The 12,943-nt window shown below is 43.2% G+C and overlaps 1 protein-coding gene across 6 annotated transcripts in view; it reads left to right on the forward strand.

The window, feature by feature from the left end:
- Window positions 1-414: 414 nt before the first annotated feature.
- The window catches only part of TMEM71 (transmembrane protein 71), a 35,836-nt gene continuing 23,307 nt past the window's right edge, over window positions 415-12,943 (forward strand). The window contains exons 1-2 of one of the 6 annotated variants that reach the window (XM_037501632.1): window positions 5,790-5,968; window positions 12,186-12,394. The gene's annotated coding sequence lies outside the window, so the exon portion shown is untranslated. Of the gene's footprint in view, window positions 433-5,789; window positions 5,969-9,645; window positions 9,834-11,445; window positions 12,395-12,943 lie in introns of those variants that run through there. The other 5 variants (XM_037501653.2, XM_037501640.1, XM_037501646.2 and 2 more) reach the window with 5 other exon arrangements.

A 12,943-nucleotide genomic window follows, 5' to 3' on the forward strand; every position in this document is an offset into this window, starting at 1 on the left:
ATCTGGGCTCTCTGGCCTTCTCTGCTTCTCTCTCGGCTTTTGCTGGTGTCCCTGTGACACCATCCCTAAAAGCCCAGTCTCAGCCCAGGTGAATCCCATCTACCTATGCCCACACCCTACTCCAGGTGCCCCCATCAGGCATGCATTCAGGACCGCAAGGATCCATCATCTATCCTGATGGCGGGAGGGCAGAAAAGCCTGACACTTTTTACCTTACCCTTACACACCACCACAGGGATGAGCTTCTAGTTCAGCTTCTATGACGACGCCGTTAACTGTGCAATCCAAGTTCAGTTGGGTTATAGCACTCTCTCCTGTATTAGCAATAGTGTTACAGAGGGAGGTACCTCCCCTCTCCTCCAGGTGTTAGGTCTACAGGCCAAGGAATAGAGAATCAATAAGCATTTCAGATACGTGTCCAAGAGTCCTCAGGTAAGTGCTTACATAGGCAAAAGGGGTTGGGCTAGTTCTGCTTTATGCAAATGAGGTTTTCGGTCAGGGCATTTCTGATTGATAGAAACGTTGTGATTGGTTGAATTGCAATCCTGGATGTGGTTTGCTGGTGTGATTTTACCTGGTTCTCAGCTTGGGCTGTGTCATTGCACTTCCCAACATGCCTAGGCACATGGGCTTGGCTGGGGCCTGACTCCCAGCAGCCTCTGGTTGTTACCTAGAGTTAGGGAGACTCCATGTTCATTTTTCTTTCTGTCGTTTTATCTATCAATACTCTGTGGCTCCTCTGATTTTTATTGATGTTTACTCTTGTTTTCCATTAACTTTGTCAGTCTTTCTCAAATATGTTGGCTTGAAAAAAATCGCCACCAGTCATCTGTGTTGGGCCCACCTGGGCAGTTTGCTACACTACAAGTACCTGGGTCTTAATCTGTATCTTTGCTTAGGAAACTGGAGTTCTGCATTTTAAAAGTCATTCTAAATGAGCCTTATATATATGAAGGTTTCAGGCAAGTAGTATTAGGAGTGGTTTTGTTGCAAATGATGCAATCAAATTCAGTGCAAGCAGGCAGCTGATAAAGCTAAGGCTACTCTTCCTGGCTTGCAAATCTAGAAAACCATACCAAATCAGAAACAAATCTAGTGAGAGCTGGACCTAACGTTCATATCACTGATTCCTTAGTGCTTGCTTTTAGAGGAAGTGTCTACCATGTAGAACACATTGCTGAGGATTGTTAAACTGGGGAAGGAGGCAGTCGGCAACAGAACATAGCAGGTATACAAATGAACACCGACCCAATGGTGAATACTTTTAACTTCTTAGTTATCATTATTTTCCTTGAGATGGAGCTAGCTGCACTCAGTGGCACCCTCAAATGTGGCAGACAGTCTCCAAGCTTAAAATCTTTCCTTGTTCATTGACTGGTTAATCACTCAAGAAACTTTTTATTAAGATTCTACTTCATGTTAGAAACAGGGTGAGGAGACATGAGAGAATAGGAAAAAACATAAAACTAGATACCAAATTCTAAGTTGACTTGCCACGATGGGGAGATGGACACAGAAACAACCAATGACAACAGGAAGCTAAATATGAATCCGTTGGAAGTAGGATACTCATTGTGAGTCAGCAAATCAAGGAGACTACAGGGAGGGAGTAGCATTGCAAATGTCCTTTGAAGGAAGAGTTCTTTGCAGTCTCCAAAATTATTACTCCCCTATAGTTCTTTAGAATTTTGATTCAAGCTCTTTGATTAATAAACTACATCATTCTACTTCCACGTCTTTCCCACAAGTACATCTGCAGTGTGCCAAGTGCAGAGGTAGGACCAAGGAGCATCTGATGAATGCACTTAATTCCCCATCTTGAGGCATTTATGAGTTGAGTAGACCAACACAGAAACAGGTAATTTTTTAAAAATTTTTAAAGATTTATTTATTTATGGCATACAAGAACTGGGGTATAAACTAGAGGTGCAAGAGGTGAGAGGATTCACCGGACAGAATGGGGAGCAGAACAGACGGATCTACTAAAATACACTGCTGAGGGGAGCAGAGGGTGAGACAGAAGAGGTCTGCCGCGACTTGTCGGTATCTCCCTGGCCAGGGATTGAACTTGTACTGCAGTGGCTGCCAATAGCTTGATAATTGCTGTGTCTTCAACCCCTGTGCCACCAGGGAGGTCCCCAAAACAGGTAATTTTAACCCCAGATTAAAGTTTGCCTGCAAGAATGTGCAGAGTCAGAATATGTGCCGAAACTGACCACTTCAAGGCATCTGTCTTCTTGGGCACCACCAGAAAACAATACTTCCATCTCCAAGGTTACTGCCTGACATTCAGGTGAAACAGTCCTCCACTGGGGGAGTGGTGGGGGAGGTGGGCCTGGCAGAGAACTTGTCAGCTCAGGCATTGCCACAGATCATGGTTTTGTCATAGTAAAAAAGTATTGAGGCAACAGGACTTTGTGGTCAGGTGTAGGATTACTTCCTCTTTTGTGTTTTTACAAAACGTTCAGCAGAGCCAGTTTCACCAGGATGAGGAGGGTAAACACCCTTTGATTTTCTTTCTTTCTTTTTTTTTCAAGAATGATATGTATCTTGACTATCGCAGGGGACTATAAATTTACAGGAAATTAAAACACCACTTGTTATTGTATTTTAATAGCAACTTAAAATAAGAAAGCACTTTAGAACGAGCAATTTAGAATAATGCCAGAAATTGTATTTCGCATCTGACATTATCACAAGAACATTTGGGGGACTAGATATTTCTCTGACTCTCCCTTCCTCACATGTAAATGGAAATTTTAAATTGACTTTACAGAGGTATTAATGAGGACTAAATTAGATACGACAAGCCTTACATGTTTTGCAAAATGATGATGAATGTAAAACTCCCAGGTGCTTCCTAATGTCTCTTTCACATCTTGCACAGGGGTCTGGAGATCGAGGCTTATATTCTCAGAGGATATTTCCACTTCACTCTCTGATTCCATGAAAACACACATCTTCTGAGGACTCACTTTCCATCAAGCCCTGTATTTGCTGCCAGGGATTACAGAGTTGCCGCCAAAAATGGAAGCTTTTATTAAGGCATTATTATAGGGTTTTCACAAGCTCATCAGTATCTCTGGAACCTGCTCCTCTGAGCTGCTTCCTATTTGTCAGTCTGTTTCTTTGATCTCTCTCTTTAAAAAAAGAAAGAAAAAGAAAAACATATTCCCACTGCAACTCACATGTGAGCCCTGAGCAAACAGTAAGGACATATCTAGGGTGTTTTTGAGGGAGAAATTATTGTTGTGAGAAATATTGCACAAATTCTAAAAAGATAATGAGTGAACAAGGAAGTTGGAGAACTCAACTATAAGAAAACCAAATGTAAAAGGAAATGAAGTACTGTGTTGGAATTATAGATTTTAACAGCTGGAAGAAACCATTAGAGCTTTTATTTTTCTATCACTGTCTGGACACGAGATATTCCAATGCTATTATCAGGGAATTAATGTGAGTCCATTTAAAGAAATCCAAATTGATCCCAGCTTAACATTTTCCTGATTTTTTTGCCTTTTTTAGAATATCGCTTACAATGGAATTGTTATCATGTGCTCCAAATATTTATATGTAAATCCCCATCCCTACTCCCTTTACATTACCCACAGGTAAAATATTCCCTAAGTGACATTCTCATTTTACAATCTGATCACTCAAATTGCCATCATAATCTAGTTCTCATAAAACCAAGCAGTTTGAAAACTCTTCAGAGACAGTGCCCATGCATTATTCATATGACACATGACAAAGACCCCAAAATGGGTAGTGTGACAAGTTCAAGGTGCCAACAATTAGAAACAGAGCGATAGGTAGGTCTCTAAGAGTCCTAGTACAGATCCTGGCACAGGGAACTGATGGGAATCTAGTAGACAAAAGCTGTTGACTTTGTTTCTGTTGTATGTTTTGTGCAGCCAAGAGTGCCAACTTGATATCAGCGAGATTACCACCCCCAAGGTGTCAGCTGACCTCTCCACCTCCCAACTTCTAAGAACAGAAAGGGGGCTGAGCAAATGGCTTTGCCCACACTGAAACCATATTGTCTGCTCCTCAGCAGTGGCCGAAGAGAGCAATGAAAAGGAGTAACTTTTACTTTCCAAAGGAAAGCACCGCAAACAATTGTCTTGATTGGGTTCCTGGGGGCAGAATCAGGAACTTATTATGAGCATTTCCCATCCACAGAGCACAGGGCCCTTCGACTTTCTAATCACCAGCCCTTGCTGTGTGTCTTCCTTTCCTCCCCTTTCTACGTGGCAGAGTTTTGTTGGAAGCTCTGGGCCTGTTACAGTACTGACATGAGTAGAGGGCCAAGATGCTTCACAAGTCTCCATATTGACAGGAACCACTTTGAGGTAGGGATTATTTTGCAAACCTGGACTTGGAGTCTGTTGCTATGATTCAACAGAATTTTGGGGTGTCCTCTGTGGAGAAGTAAATACAACTTTTTTTAAGTAAGAAAAGGAGGTAAATATCTGAGACCAAGATGAAGGATTATAAATTACATCAGAATTTCAAGTTCTTCCTTTCCTTCTCAATGCGTATCCCCTGTGGGCCCTGTGAGCCTAGTATTCCCTTAAGAAGAGATGTACTTCCTTATCCCATTGAATGTGGCCATGTGATCTACTTTGACAGTGAAATAAGAGTGGAACTTTCACATGCCAGTTCTGAAAAGGAGCTTTAAAAGTCATTGTGAGTTTCTGCCAGCTCTCCCATTCTTTCCCTCTGCATTTGGACAGGCATGTCCCCCTTGGGGGCTCATCCTTCAGTGTGGCTCTTGGCATGAAGACACAAGGAACAACACAGGACAAAGCATGTTGGTCAGATTCAAACAAAGAAGCAGAGCCAGCAGGAATGATGCTGACTAGGAGATACTTAAATAGGGGGTTGACCTCACACATAAGAAAGGGCATATTGATCTGGTTCAAGTCAAGAAGAAAACCACTAGGAATGATGTAGTATATGTGATTTCTCTTAAGTAAAGATTGAATCTGAAACAATTATAGACACTGGAAGGAGCTTTTGGTTCAGCTGCTTCAGGGGTGCTGAACCTCAAGTTCTAGGACAGTTGGTCAGGAGCCAAAGATTGGCATGAAGTGGGGGTGATCAGGGACCACTGGAATCCAGGAAGAGCCAGCTGGGACATGCATCCATCCATTACTGAGTCCTACATGGGCCCCTCCCATCTCGGAGCCTCCAACCTCCTTGCTTTCGATGCTCTGCAGGAGGAGCAGGTGTTCCTGCTGCCAAGCCACGCTCCTGGACTAGGATCTGGGCAGTGGGATGAGGTGATCTGCTGGGCAGTGGGGCTGGGAGCCCAGTCCAAGCAGTGCATCAGCAGGTCGGTGAAAGCATGCGTGAAGGGGAACCTTCCAAGGGTAACGGAGGCTCATGTTCCACTCCCACCTTCCAACTCCTTACAGAATGCACTTGTGACCCATCCTAACAAGCAACATACAAGGAAAGGAACTCTGGGACATGTGGTTCAGCTTAGGAAGATGACACATTGCAAAGCCACCACATGGAAGATTTAGAGTTTGCCTCCTTAAGCCACTATGATTTGGGCATTGATGTTTACTGTGGCATCATTGCTGTGATAAAATGACTAGCCTCCAGCTCCTTCCAGATCATTTGCCTTTCCAGGCTTCATTCAGCCCATCCACCTCCTTCTGGCCTGTGGAATATGTGGCAAAGAGCCCATCAGCCTTGGATTAAAATGCTATTCATTTATTGTTGTGTCTTCTTGCACTAGACTCCACGCTTATCATAGACACTGCAATAGCAAAGTAGAAAAGCATCCTCTTTCTTCTCCCAAAGCTCACTGCGTAGAAGGGAGACCAGCATCAATAAAAACCTGGTTCATTTCAAAAACTGAAATATTATGCATGTTCCAAAGGGAACTTACAGAGAGAGCTGTGAGACCAAGAACCTGATGTTGAAGGGAGCAAAAGGGCTGCTCAAAGAGCTATTTGTGACTAAAAGTGTGATACCTCCTGCTTTTTCTTCTTGTTTAAAATTGCTTTGGCCATTAAGGGTCATTTGTGGTTCCATATGAAATTAGGAATTTTTTTTTTCTATTTCTATGGAAATATCCGTGGGTTTTGATAGGGAGTGCATTGAACCTGTCAATTGTTTTGGGTGGTGTGGACATCCTGATACTTTTCATTCTTCCAGGTCATGAACTCAGGTGTGCCCATGTCTTTCCATTTGGTTGTGTTGTCTTTAATTTCTTTAATCAATATTTTATAGTTTTCAGTGTATAAGCTTTTCACCTCCTTGGTTAAGTATTTCATTCTTCTTTATGCTATAGTATAATGTGAAATGGGATTTTTCCTTTGTTTTTTAAAGATTTATTCCATTTATTTATGCATACAAGAACTGGGGTATAGGCCAGAGGTGCAGGGGGTGAGAGGATTCACCAGAGTCAGAGTGGGGAGCAGAACGGGCAGACTGACTGAAATACACTGCTGAGGGCTGCAGCAAGTAAAACAAGAGATGTCTGCTGTGCCATGTGAATCAGCTCCCTGGCCAGGGATTGAATTCTTGCTGCAGTGGCTGGTGATATCTTCATAGTGCTGAGACTTAACTCCTTGCACCCAGAGAGGCCTGGGAATGTTTTCATACTATCTTTTTTGGACAGTCTGTTACTCATATGTAAAAATGTAGCTGATTTTTCCATATTGATTTTTTTTTATCCTGCAACTACAGAATTTGTGTATCTTTGTGGTTCTCTACATGTAAGAGCATGTCCTATGCAAAGAGAAATAATTTTGCTCCTTTCTTCTGATTTGGAGGACTATTATTTCTTCTTCATGCCTAATTACTCTAGATGGCATTACCAGTACTATGTTAAAAGTGGTGAAAGTGAGCTGAAATTTGCTACACAGCCTTTTTGCCACCCATACCTATACTCCATTAATATTTGAAGGGCTGTGGATTCTGTGGAACATGCTTTTAGAAACTCTGATTTATGGTATGTAGAATCAAGGGTCCAAAGTGAGTTCTGCCTACATTTTAATTTGGTTATTTATTGACCCTGCAAAGATTCATTGATAGCCTCTCATTTAGCAGGCACTGGTGATAATACTAGTCAGCTTACAGAAATGAAGACCAGTGAGAAAACTCTCTGGCTCCACAGAGCTTACATTTTAGCTGAACAAAGTATTTATCATCACAAAAAATAAATGGGCATGGCATGTGACCCTGTGAAAAAAGCAAAGGGAAGAATAAATCAGGGAAAGGATAGAGTGGCTGTCGAGGCTGATTTAGTTAAGGACCAAACATTTCAGTCTTGAGGGAGACAAGGAAGCTTGTGGCTACTGGGGGGGATATTCTGGGCAGAGAGAAGAGTGAGTGTGCAGGTTCCGGAGCAGACACAAGTCTGGGTGCGAGGAACAGCACGGGGAAGAACAGGCCTGAACAGAGCCGAGTCCAGTGGGCGCCACAGGCTTAAGTTCTGAGTCTGGCAATATCGAGACACTATGTCAGCTCTGTAAACCTCTGCCCTACATGTGGATAACGATCTTTCTTTTCTGGGGCTATGAGAGATTTAAACAAGATGGCGTATATGCAGTTGCCCCTCCTTAATGGGGGTTCCTCATCTGAGGTGTCAACTAACCATGGATGGAAAATATGTGCTGCTGATTAGGTCCATGGGGGTTGCATCTGTGCTGAGCACGTGCAGGCTTTTTTCTTGTCATCATTCCCTCGAGTATAGCAGTATAATACCCCCGAGAGAGCAGTTCCGTTGTGTTAGGTATTGTAAGTATGATGGAGATGATTTAAAGTAGACGGGAGGACGTTCGTAGGTTATATGCAAACACTGCACCGTTTCCTATAAGGGACTTGCAGAGCTGTAGACTTTGGTAAGGGGAGAGGGTTTCTGGACCAATCCCCCTCAGCCCCCGAGAGACTATTATGAAGTATTTCTTTTGTATTAATTGTATTTTTTAAGTTTTATTATATACATCATTCTTCCTTTTTGTACAAAGCATGCTTTCTCCTCTGAGGTGTAGTCCCCATAAAATTCCCACCACCAATTCCCCTGTGCACCATCACCATAGTCCTGCGTTCTTTCCTCCCCTGTTTTGATCCCTCTCCCTCTCCCCGTGCAGTATTTTGTGCCATGCCTGGTTCCAAGGAAATGCTCACATGTGTTTAACAGCCTTGTTACCCTTTATGGGTGAAGAATACAAACTCAGAAGCCGCCCTGCCAGGCCAGCTCACCACTGACTGGCTACGTGACTTCGGGGCAAGATGTTGAACTCCCTGTGCCTCAATTTTCTCACCTGTAAATAACACAGTGCTCTTCTGGTTAAATTTTATGTTAATATATGTGAAAAACAAGCAGCAAAACTTAGAACACTGCCTGGCACATGGAGGGCTCCATCAAGCTGTCAATTATTACAATCATTCCTGAGACCCTAATATACACCAGGCTGGGAAGAAACGTACCAGTGTGTCTGTCTGGCATCAGCTCTTTGGGAAAGAGGATTTGTGGGCATTGATGGAGCAAAGGCTCTTGAAACAATGAGAAGGATTTTCCCATCCTCCGCTAAAAGATATTAGCTGGAAAGAAGAGGGTGAGAAATGCCAACTGAAATGATCACCACGATACAGTGAATTCAAAGTTGAATAACAGAGAAATTTATTACAAAGGTCAGCTAGAGCCAAATGGAAGGCCCTAGGCTGGGAGGCCCTCAGCAGCTTTCTCTGCATGTCTGCCTCTCCCTCCTTCCCTTCAGGGGGTTAGCCTCAATCTGTGTAGGTAGGTTACATGCACAGAAAGAATACACAAGCCAAACAAAAGGTCAGCAGAAAGACAAAACTTGGAAGCTGCCAGTAGATCTGAGGCATATAGCCGGGAAGGGGGAGAAGAGAGGTCAAAACAGGGGAGATAGGAGCACAAGGGACTGTGGTGATGGCTCAAGGGAGCTACAGTGATGGGAGGACTATGAGGACACATACTGTCGAAAAATGAACAACACTCTAAGGAAATACAAAAAAGAAAGAATACATAATTGTTCTTTAGCAAAGAAAAAAAATTACATCTAGTTCACTTCCAGCATTTTCAGTTCACGAAAGGAGGTTGATGTGTAGCATTTCCTCTTGGTTAATTGATAAAAGGGAAGACTGTGGATCATTTCAAAGCCACCCCTTAATCTTACAAAGCCAGCTCAGTCAGAGCTATCTGTATTGGGGAGATGGAAGGACCAAAGTTTGTTTCAGTCTCTTATCCTAAAAGCGCCCCTGTAGAGCGAGGCTGCAGCAGGCCATTATCTCCCGCTCCCTCTTCCAGACACTCATGACCGTGGCAGGAGTGGACACAGACTGTGAACTTTCCAGATGTTTTCTTTGCTTCTCACCTCAGGGTTCTCACAGCAAACAAAGGCACCATGTGGCTGACTTCAGCCTCTGTGGTGGCCCTGCTAGGGGAGAGGAGACATGTGTAATGGGGCAGAGTGCTATTTTTGTTCTTTTAGTCCATGGAAATAAGAACAGAAGGAGCAGGAAGAGGAGGAGAATTATGAATTATTGGAAGGAGGGTACCAGACTCTCGGAATAGAATGTGGAGCAGAACGACTGTCTGGAAAATCTAGGCAAATGTGACCAGGGCAGCTTTGAATTCTGAGAATATTCTGATGCACTTATATTCTGAGGCTAGCACCAAGGCAGCAGGGCCGCTGACCAAGTGGACCAGAGTAACATACCACTCAGAAAATAAGACTGTGTTACCTGCCAGTGAAAAATGGACTTGGTGCTTAAACACTGTTATCACAGTTTCTATGGGTCAGGAATCTGCCTTCTCTCTTCTGTGTCTTCCATGAGCACAAAGTGTGAGTCAGGACTGTAATCATCTCAAGGTTTAACTGGACACGGATCCACTTCTGGGCTCACTCACATGCTGGTTGACTGAATTCCCCATTATTGGACTGAGGGCTTCAGTTCCTCACAGGGTTTTCAGGCAATCCTCAGGTCCTTGCCATGTGGCCATTTCCAACATGGCCACTTGCTTCATCAAAGTATGTAGCCAGGAAGGACTAGCAAGTCCAGCCATCCAGAAATAGACCACTGTACTCTCACGGTGGCAGTGATAACCCATCACATTTGTCTCATTTTATTCAGGAGCAACAAATTATCTTTCAGCCCCTTCAAGATTAATCAGGTGTCCTTTGTTATGATTTTATTAGTCTTTGATTGCTCTCTCTCAATAATAAGATATTGAGTTTCATCTTGGATATTTCCTGCCAAGATTTGAAATCAAGCATTTCCCTAAAGAGCTTTGATTCCTTTCAGAAGGGAACTAGTATTTAGAAGTGGAAACCTAAGAACTAGAGGTGTTTGTTGCAACTGGATTGTCATGAATTGCAGTCCTTTCAATGGGTAGATCCAGGTCATACTCACAACATCAGAGTTCATGTTGGGATTTACATGGTTTATGTAACTTGATTTTATCCATCCACCCATATACTGAAAACCTTGCATTTTAACAATACAAGTTTCAAACTACATTTTACTAGTGTTAAGGAAAGACTTCAAAAAGCCACATAAAGTACAATTTAAAAAAATAAATAAATAAATAAGTAAATAAAATTGGAAGAACGTCCAGCAAATGTTAGTATGATGTTATCACGTACACTCCCCAATATAATATTTTTGTTTGTTTATTTTATTTTCCACCACCAAGTTATTAACTTCAGCCCACACTTAAAAGGGAGGAATTATGGGCCTCCTCCATGGCGCAGCGGTTGAGAGTTGGGCTGAGACGCTGCCCGCAGCCTCTGCAGCGCCGGTTCCATCCCTGGCCACCAGCGAGGGTCCCACATGGCACGCAGACCTCTCCTGCCACACCCGCTGCTCCCCTCAGCAGTGTATTTCGTCAGTCTGCCTGTTCTGTTCCCCGCTCTGGCTCTGGTGAATTCTCTCACCCTCCTGCGCTCTGACTGTATCCAGTGCTTGTATAAATAAATAAATAAATCTTTTTTAAAAAAAGGGAGGAATTATGCAGAATCCTTGAGGGCCATCTTTGAAAGCTGCCAGCAGGAGAGGGGCTCATCTAATAGCTGCTACTGCCTGGGGCATCTTCTACAGAAGATGCTGTTTTGTGGCATAACCTCAGGAGGAAAGAGAGCCCCCAAAGAAAGACTGGTATTAGCATTTCTGCCACCCTGGGCAACAGGGGCCTTAAAAGAATATGGGGACTATAACCAAGATGAAAATGCATACCTTGTGCAAAATGAAAAATGATGTAAAAATATATAAAATAAAATAAAACTGTTAAAAAAAAAGAGTAGTTGATTGACATAAAATGGATAAGGAATACATCTTTCACATCTGAACTGAGGACACCTATTTCTTGTTGATAGGATCTCATTTCATTCTCCAAGCCATCCCGTGATGTCTATATATTGCTGCATTTATAATGGAAAAAATCACAGCTCACGGAAGTTAAGTGCAGGTCTGCATGCAACTCCCTGGTCATGCAGACAGAGTCTGGTCTCAGTCTGGGCCATGCTCTTTGCAAGCCCCCAGGGCACCTCCTGAGTCCCTGGAAGCTGTTTCTTTTATTGCTTGCAGTAACAGAGATTTGTAGGGACCTACAACTGCATCAAGTTCTTTCTGCTCTGCAAAAATATAAATGTAAAATGGCACCCGTAGTTTCTTGCAAAGCCTTGGGGGGCTCCAAAGTCTTTGGGGGTTCAGTATATCACCACCACACACCTTTTCACCAGCTCAAGCTCCTGGTCTTTCATAGTGTCCTGAATTTACATTAGTGAATTTACATGGTGTCTGTGCATTATCAAGAAGTGGAATTGACTGGGACAAAGAACACTTGTGCTATGCAACCCTCAGCTGAACATGGCCAGATGAGAAACAAGAAGCTGGTCTCTCTGAAGCTTTTCTCATTTCTAAGGGTGAGGAGTTAGCTCAGAGCATCATCCCTCAGTGACCACGGTGCACCCAGCTGGCCGGCTGCGGGGGCTGCACATCCCTCGGCTGCTCCAGGAGACTTTGTTGAGTCTTCCCCAGGCTCCTCAGTGTGAAGTGCTGATATTGACGTGAGCCCAACAGGAAGTGTGACCTCAAAGAGTGCCTGTCAGCCTTTGGTTCCGCAGGCTGTTTTTGAAAGAAAACAAGGGTGTTGGTAGCGCTGACTTTCCCAAGAACTTCATGCTCTGCTATTCTAGGAAACATCCAAAAGCACAAAAGACTGCAGAAGACAGAACTCTGCAAATGCCTGACCCAGGACAGCGTCGCTCAGAAGCAGGGGGAGATGGGCTTTCCCTTCTTAAGTGACTTCAGCACCTGTTGACGTTCTGACATTATTTTCAGCTGAAGAGCTGCTAAGTCCTGGATCGCTCCTCTGACTGTCACCTGCAGGAAGCTTCAGATACCAGTAATTATTTTGTCATTTATCAATGGGAAGAAAAGATGGGGCGCTTCCTTTGGAAGGAATATGTTTGGGCAAATTATTTGTCAGAACAGATGTGTTGCTTTGATGAAATTGGTAGAGAGACTGTCTCTTCTGTTTCTTGAAAAGTTTTTAGAGCTGAAGCTAAAGTCTCTCCTGTGTTACTAATGCTGCATGCACTGTTACTAGACTGCTGCTAGTATTTGTTAAGATGCAGTACTAAGACCTTGCTCTCTGCTGCAGGGTATGTTGGCTTAAAATTAAAGTTAGTGTGTGGGGAACATAGTTTGGACTGAATGTGTTCATATTGTATTGATCAAATATCAAAGGGACAAGTGACTTACTATTCTATTACAGGGCAGATGATGTTATTTTCCAAACAAGTGAAATCTATGCACATGTACTTTGATTTAGAGGTCTTTCAAGAGATGTCAGAAGGTTCGCCTAACGTCTCTAAAGGTCCCCTATCATAGCCAGGATCTATATTTTCTAACAGGTTTTGTATGATTTATTGAAAGAATCAATTTGGAGCTA

Source organism: Talpa occidentalis, unplaced genomic scaffold (genome assembly GCF_014898055.3).
Source record: "Talpa occidentalis isolate TD23 unplaced genomic scaffold, MPIMG_talOcc4v2.1, whole genome shotgun sequence".
In the NCBI taxonomy this organism is placed as follows: Eukaryota; Metazoa; Chordata; class Mammalia; order Eulipotyphla; family Talpidae; genus Talpa; species Talpa occidentalis.